A 7,500-nucleotide genomic window follows, 5' to 3' on the forward strand; every position below is an offset into this window, starting at 1 on the left:
GTTTCTCTGTCTATCTGTCTTTCTGTTCTCTCTCTCTCTCTCTCTCTCTCTCTCTCTCTCTCTCTCTCTCTCTCTCTCTCTCTCTCTCTCTCTCTCTCTGTCTCTCTCTCTGTGTGTGTGTGTGTGTGTGTGTGTGTGTGTGTGTGTGTGTGTGTGTGTGTGTGTGTGTGTGTGTGTATGTGTGTGTGTGTTCTGTGAGGGGAGAGTCGGGGAGTGGCGGCAGACTCTCTCACTGAGGCGTTGTTCTCTTGACACCAATTTTCCTCTATGTCTTCATTGGCTCACACTTAATTTTCTCGCACCTTCCCTTCACCTCCTGACAAAGCGCTCTCTCTCTCTCTCTCTCTCTCTCTCTCTCTCTCTCTCTCTCTCTCTCTCTCTCTCTCTCTCTCTCTCTCTCTTCTCCTGGTTTCCTTCCTCCTCTTTCCTTCTCTTCTCTTCACTTCGCTCTACTTCGCTTCGCTTCACTTCGCCTTCCGTCTTTCTCCTGCTCGCTGATGAGTTTCCTTCTTCCTTCCTTGTTTGGTTTGCCTTTATTTCCTTAACTTCTCTTTCTCCCTCTTACGAAGTGTCTCATCTATCCTTGGTCTCCTTTCCTCTTCTTCTTCACCTTCGTTTATATCATGCTTTGATAAACTTCTTTTTCTTTCAGTTTTTTTTTTTTTACTTCTCTTCTGTTCACTTCTCTTTACTTCTCCTCTATTCTTTTCTTATTTTTTCTCATTTCTTTTCTTTTCTCCTATTTTTCTTATTCATTTTTTTTCTGTTATTTGCTGATAATGTTTCACTTGTTCCTTCACTTCCTTTTTTTATTTTTTTTATTTTACTTGTTGACAGTATTTCCTCTATTTTCTTTCACTTCTCGTCCTTCACTTTCCGTCCCTTCACCTCCTTTCCTTCCCTTTCTTCCCTCACTCGTTGACCAAGTTTCTTCTCTTTCTCTCTCTCTTTACTTCTTGTCCTTCACTTCCTCCTTCACTTCCTCTACCTCTTGCTCGCTGATGAAGGTTCGTTTCTCTTCCTTCTCCTTCCTTCCCTTCCTTTCGCTTTACTCTCCTTTCTTTTTCCTACTCTCAAATGAAGTTATTTTCTTTCTATATCTCTTCCTCCTCCTCTAGTCTCTTTCCTTATTGCTTCAAGTCACTCCGCCTCTCTTCCTTGCTCTCGCTCTCCATTCCCTGCAAGAAAAGAAAACAGAAGCTTATTACCAAGGCTCTTATCTTAAACTCTTTGGTATTTCAGGTTTATTTTCAAAAGTCACTGAAATAACTAGTGCAGAATCCCTTAACCCCTTTCAGTACTGGGACATATTTTTACCTTAAGATTTGTGGACGATTAGACCATTCTTTTTTTTTTTTTACATTAGGAAGGGTCTATGGAGGTCAGAAAATTAATGGCTAGAGTTTTTACTATTTTAATTCTCCACATGAGTTTCTGAAGCTGTATAGTGTATAAGATCACCAAATAGTAAGTAGAATGAATATGGAAACACGTCCTGGTACTGAATGGGTTAATACTATCACTAGAATCATAAAAAAAACTCCCTTGAAAGTCTTAACAATTGATAACTCTTGAGGATATAAGAAAACAAGAACACAAGAAAAGAAGGAATCTCAAGAGGCTGTCAGGCCTATACGTGGCAGTCCCAGTATGAGAAAAGCTACTGAATTCCATCTATCAACCCCATCCTATTAGTAGTTCCCACTTGAGTCTTTTAGAAATGAAGGATAATACACAGCAAGGTTTGATAATAATGGTTTTTAAAGGTTACATTGATAATAAGTCTGGCTCTTATGAGTGCTTTTCTTGTTAATGATAAAAAAATTGTGTTAAACTATTATAAGGATCACAGACAGACAGACAGACAGACAGACAGACAGACAGACAGACAGACAGACACACAAAAAAAAAAAAAAAAAAAACCTTGAAAATCCTTGCCTGTTAAAATGAAAAGTGAAAACGCCACAATGTTTGAAAGTACAATTCACGGTTTTTTCTTAAGGATTATTTTCATTCTATTATTTGATGTAATTTTATCGCCGTTATTTTATTCAAGCCGCAGTGAAAAAAGAATTGGGTTTGCGTCAGTATTTTTACTCCATTGGTCTTTGTTAAACATTTATTAAAATTCTGAAAGCACTCATGGAAATCTCGGCTAGTTAGAATAGGAGATAAAAAACATCGCACTTTTTTTGAGCATACAGTCCTTTATTTTTCTTGGAGACTAATTCTTAACCCTTCAGTACTGGGACGGATTTTTACCTTGAGTTTTGGGTACGACTAGACCATTTTATTTACATTAGGAGGGGTCTATGGAGGTCAGAAGATTAATGGCTAGAGTCTTCGCTATTTCAATCCCCACATATGTTTCTGAGGCTGTGTAAAATCACCAAATAGTAACCAGAATGAATATGAAAACGCGGCTTGGTACTGAAGGGATTAAAAACAACAGGGAATCTAGTTTTCCTTAGCTGATGTGGAATCCTTGTTAAACTGTTGACGTAAGCACGAAAACATTTTTGCCAATCTAAATAATATTTATTTTCGACTGTTGGGAATAAGAAAAGGAAAAATTAAAGAGAAGACGCCTAAATATCTAAGACTGTAATTTTTGTATCTTTTAAGACATACGAATTTTAAACTAATGAGTTGGGTTTCACATTTTCGATGGTTGGGAATAAGAATAGGAAGAAAATGTGCCCAAATGTTTAAGGCTATTGTCTTTGTACCCTTTAAGAAGTATCCATTTTCAAAGAACACTAAACTAATAAATCAAGTTTCACATTTTCGACTGTTGGGAATAAAAAAAAAAAAAAGAAAAACAAGAAGATGCCCAAATGTTGAAAGCGTCAGGTTTTTTAGTCTTTTAAGAAATACGTATTTTCAAAGCCCACAAAACTAATAAATCGGGTTTTCACGAGTGCTTTCCCTACAGACGATACGAATCACTGTTAAACTGCAAGAATCTCGAACATACACTTTGAAAACACAGCAGCTTCCTCTAAAGTCTATCAACTCCTTCAGCACCATGACGCGTTTTCATATTCCTTCTGATTAATATTTGGTTATTTTATACACCTGAAACTTATGTAGATATTGAAATAATAAAGAATCAAACCATTGCTTTTTTTCACTTCCATAGACGCTTCCTAATGCAAATAAAATCATCTAATCGTAACCAAAACTCAAGATAGAAATGCGTCCCAGTGCTGAAGAGGTTTATAAAAAACATCACGTGTTTCTCACAATAAGCGTTTTCAAAACCCACACAAATATAAACCATGTTCGCGCGAGTGTTTGCCCTATTATTAATGCAAAACCCTTGTAAAAGTATTACCAGAATCACAAACACACTCTTGAAAACCCCAGTAACTTCCACTAGACTTGAGCCTTTTAAAAATAAGAGTCAAGACGCAGGAATGTTTGAGAATAGGGACCCTAAGGCAAGACTCGAGGCGCTGCACGATTAAAAGACTCTCTCGCGTAGAGATTAGAGGGCAAGAGACACAGCCACGTCCGCTGCCGAGACTTACTACTGGAGCGCGGCGTTACGAGGGGAAGGGCTCCGGGCTGGCTGTGTGCGGTGGTGGCGGTGGTGGTGGTGGGGCGGGAGATAGAGCAGCGGGAAGAAAAGATGGGAGGAGGATAAGGAAATGATAAGGAGGAGGAGGAGGAGGAGGAGGAGGAGGAGGAGGAGGAGGAAGGAGGAGGAGAAGGAGGAGGAAGAGGAGGAGGAGGAGGAGGAGGAGGAAGAGGAAGAGGAGGAGGAGGAGAAGGAGGAAGAAGAGGGGGAAGAGGTGTGGAAATAGATACGAGGTGACGGCTCAAAGGTAGGAGGAGAAAAATACTAATAGAGGAGGAAGACGAAAGGGCAGCGGTAGGGCAGGATGGCTCAACGGGATTACACAGGTTAGCCAGGTAGCAACGCAGTTTTTTAGGTAAGGAGGTAGGGTAGTACAGCAGAAGTCTTGTCCCCCATCTGTTCCATTAGCTTACTGTACATGGAAAAACCTTTGAAATGTATCTTGCGGTATGAAATAGAAGCGACATGGAATTCTTCACAGGAAAGAATGAAAAATGTTGCTCGTCCTGTGTAGTGCGCGTCTGTCTGGATGTGACTGTACTTTGTAGCGGCACCAACAGTTCGTCTCCAGCAGCAAGTGATCTGTCTTATTCTTTATTTTTTTCAGCGCTGGATAGAGGGACATAATCTTTCTGCGACTTAACTCTTGCTGATGTGACTGTAAAAATCCAAGCAAAATATCTCTCTCGCTTTATTTCCCTTGTTTTAACACACTCACCGATATCAAAACACTCAATAAACTCGATACCTCCAAGTAACGTATATACAATCAGCTTAACTCCTTTCAGTACCAGAACGCTTTTTTTTCATATTCATTCTGCTTACTACATATTTGGTGATTTTATACAGCTTCAGAAATTTAAGTGGGGATTAAAATAGTGAAGACAGACCATTAATCTTCTGACCTCCATAGATCCTTCCTAATGTAAGTAAAATTGTCTTATTGTACCCAAAACTCGTGATAAAAATCCGTCACAGTACTGAAGGAGTTAAATATCATGGCCAGTCAGTTTCTACGGTAACAAATGATATGTATTCAGCTTGGCCACCGTCTGTCCTTGTGTGTGGCTCACTGGCTGGTGTGTGAGTGACGCTTATGAGCTACGAGTGAGGGAACCGTGTCCTCCTAACAAATGAGCATCGACGAGAAGCTCTGCATAGGATTTAAGTGTAGCGCCTCTGTGTGTTACATATGTTCTCATTGAAATAACAGATAACTCAACATTTAACTTAGTATAATAATAAAATAAAAACTTGTCATAGTATAGTATATAATCATGGCATAGTACTAACACCTACACACTTAACCCTTTCAGTACTTAGAACACGTTTTCAGTTTTATTCTGTGTACTATTTGACAATTTTATACGGCTTCAGAAACTTAAGTGGTGGATTAAAATAGTGAAGACTCTGACCACTAATCTTCTGCCCTTCATAGATCCTTCCTAACATAAATAAATTCGTCTAATCATAACCAAAACTCATGGTTAAAATGCGTCCCAGTACTGAAAGGGCTAATAACGAAACCAAACACATAAAAAGTAATGTGTCGCGGTAACATAGTAAATCCCAGTGGTACAGTAGCAACATGGTGGAGAGACATCCTTGCCGGAGGAAGAAGAGGAAGAATTGAGGAGGAGAAGGTGTAGGATGATAAGAAAGAGGAAGGCAAGAGAGGGAGGGGAGAAGAAGCAGTCTTTTAATACACTCCACTCACCTAACTGTGTGTGTGTGTGTGTGTGTGTGTGTGTGTGTGTGTGTGTGTGTGTGTGTGTGTGTGTTTTGTTTACCTCACTGGTGCGACAGCCTTGCCTCGCCCTTGCTTCTGAGGCGGCAGGCAATCAGAAACAGCTACGTTCACTCCGGTGTGTCAGTGTACTTCAGCTGGCGAGACCCTGCGCATTACTATGAAAAAGTTATCCCCTTCAGCAGAGGACCCACGAGACCACGCTTATCAGGTTATCCACGACCCAGCAGAGGAGGAGGAGGAGGAGGAGGAGGAGGAGGAGAGATGAGGGAAGAAGGAGTAGATATGGAAATAAATACGAAGGGTGCTTCAGACGATGGAAGAGAGACAAAAATAAGGAGGAGGAGGAGGAGGAGGAGGAGGAGGAGGAGGAGGAAGAAGAAGAAGAGGAGGAGAAATAATAATAATAATAATAATAATAATAATAATAATAATAATAATAAGAAGAAGAAGAAGAAGGAAGAAGAAGAAGAAGAAGAAGAAGAAGAAGAAGAAGAAGAAGAAGAAGAAGAAGAAGAAGAAGAAGAAGAAGAAGAAGAAGAAGAAGAAGAAGAAGAAGAAGAAGAAGAAGAAGAAGAAGAAGAAGAAGAAGACAAAGAAGAAAAGAGGAAAAGAAAGAAAGGAAGATGAAGAAAAAGAAAACAAGAAGAAGAAGGAGGAGAAGGAAAAGAAAAAAAGGAAAAGAAAAAAAGGAGAAGGAGGATGACATAAAACAGCAAAAAGACAGAATGGTGAGAAGGGAAGCAGGAAATAAAAGGCGAAACAAGAAGGAGGAAGAGAGAAAGGGAAAGAAAGACAAGATAAAAAATGTGAAGGAGAAAAACAGGTGACATGAAGGGGAGAAGGAGGAAGAGAGTAGAAGAAAAAGAGGAGGAGGAGGAGGAGGATAAGAAGAAATGGAAGGAATTGAAGGAAGAAGAAAAAATAAAAATAGGAATAGGAGGAGGAAGACGAAGGAAGAGGAGAAAGACTAGCTGTAGGAGAGCGGAAAAAGATGGAAAAGGAAGAGGAGGATGAGACAAATGATGGAGGAGGAGGAGGAGGAGGAGGAGAAGGAGGAAGAAAAATATGACTAGAACGAAAAAAAAGAGCAAGAAAATGAATAGAAACATGCTAGAAGAGGAGGAGGAGGAGGAGGAAGAGGAGGAAGATGACGAGAAAGAGGAGGAAAATGACAAGAACGAGGAAATGAAAAATGAAAAAAGAACGAATGAAAGAAAAGAAGAAAATAATACGTATAAGAAAAAGAGAAGAGGAGGAAGAAAAAGAAGAAGAAGAAGGAAGAAAGAGGAGAAAAACGAGAAGAAGAACGAGAGAAAGATGGATAGAAATGATAATGAAGATAAATATAGAGAAAAACAAGGAAAACAGAATGAAAAAGAAGAAACAGAAAATAAAAGAACGAAAATAAGAAGAAAAGGACAAAGGAAAGAAAATAAGGAGTAAGAAATACATGAGAAGGAAACTGGTGACGAAGAGGAGGAAGAGGAGGAAGTAGAGAATGGAGGAGGGAAGAAGGAGGATAGAAAAGAGAAGAGAAGGAGAATAATAATAATAATAATAATAATAATAATAATAATAATAATAAGAAGAAGAAGAAGAAGAAAGAAAAAAAAAGAAAGAAGAAAAGAAGACGAAGAGGAATAAGGAGTAGAAGAAGAAAAAGAAGAAAATGAAGAACAACAAGAAGGGGAAGAAAGAAGAAAAGAAGAAAAAGAAAAGAAGACAAAGAAGAAGAAGAAGAAAAGAAGAAGAAGAAGTAGAAGAAGAAGTAGAAGAAGAAGAAGATGAAGAAGAAAACGAAGAAGATGAAGAAGAAGAAAACGATGAAGAAAAATATGAAGGAAAAGAAGAAGAAAAAGAAGAAGATGAAGAAGAAGAAGACGAAGAAAATCAAGAAGGAGGAAGAAGAGGAGGATAAAGAAAATGAGAAAAAACAATAAAGAAAAAGAGAACAAAAGAAAAAAACCCAAAAATTAACGAGAGAGAGAGAGAGAGAGAGAGAGAGAGAGAGAGAGAGAGAGAGAGAGACACCTGAGACCACCGTTCATCTTGCCCCTTTTCTTCATTCTTGGTACAACCACTCGATAATTCCCCTCTCCTTGTTGGGCGTGTTCCTCTCAAGATCAGGCAGCCTCGCTCTTTTATCTCCCTCTTCGCCCACTCCATC

Source organism: Portunus trituberculatus, chromosome 47, assembly GCF_017591435.1.
Source record: "Portunus trituberculatus isolate SZX2019 chromosome 47, ASM1759143v1, whole genome shotgun sequence".
Classification (NCBI taxonomy): Eukaryota; Metazoa; Arthropoda; class Malacostraca; order Decapoda; family Portunidae; genus Portunus; species Portunus trituberculatus.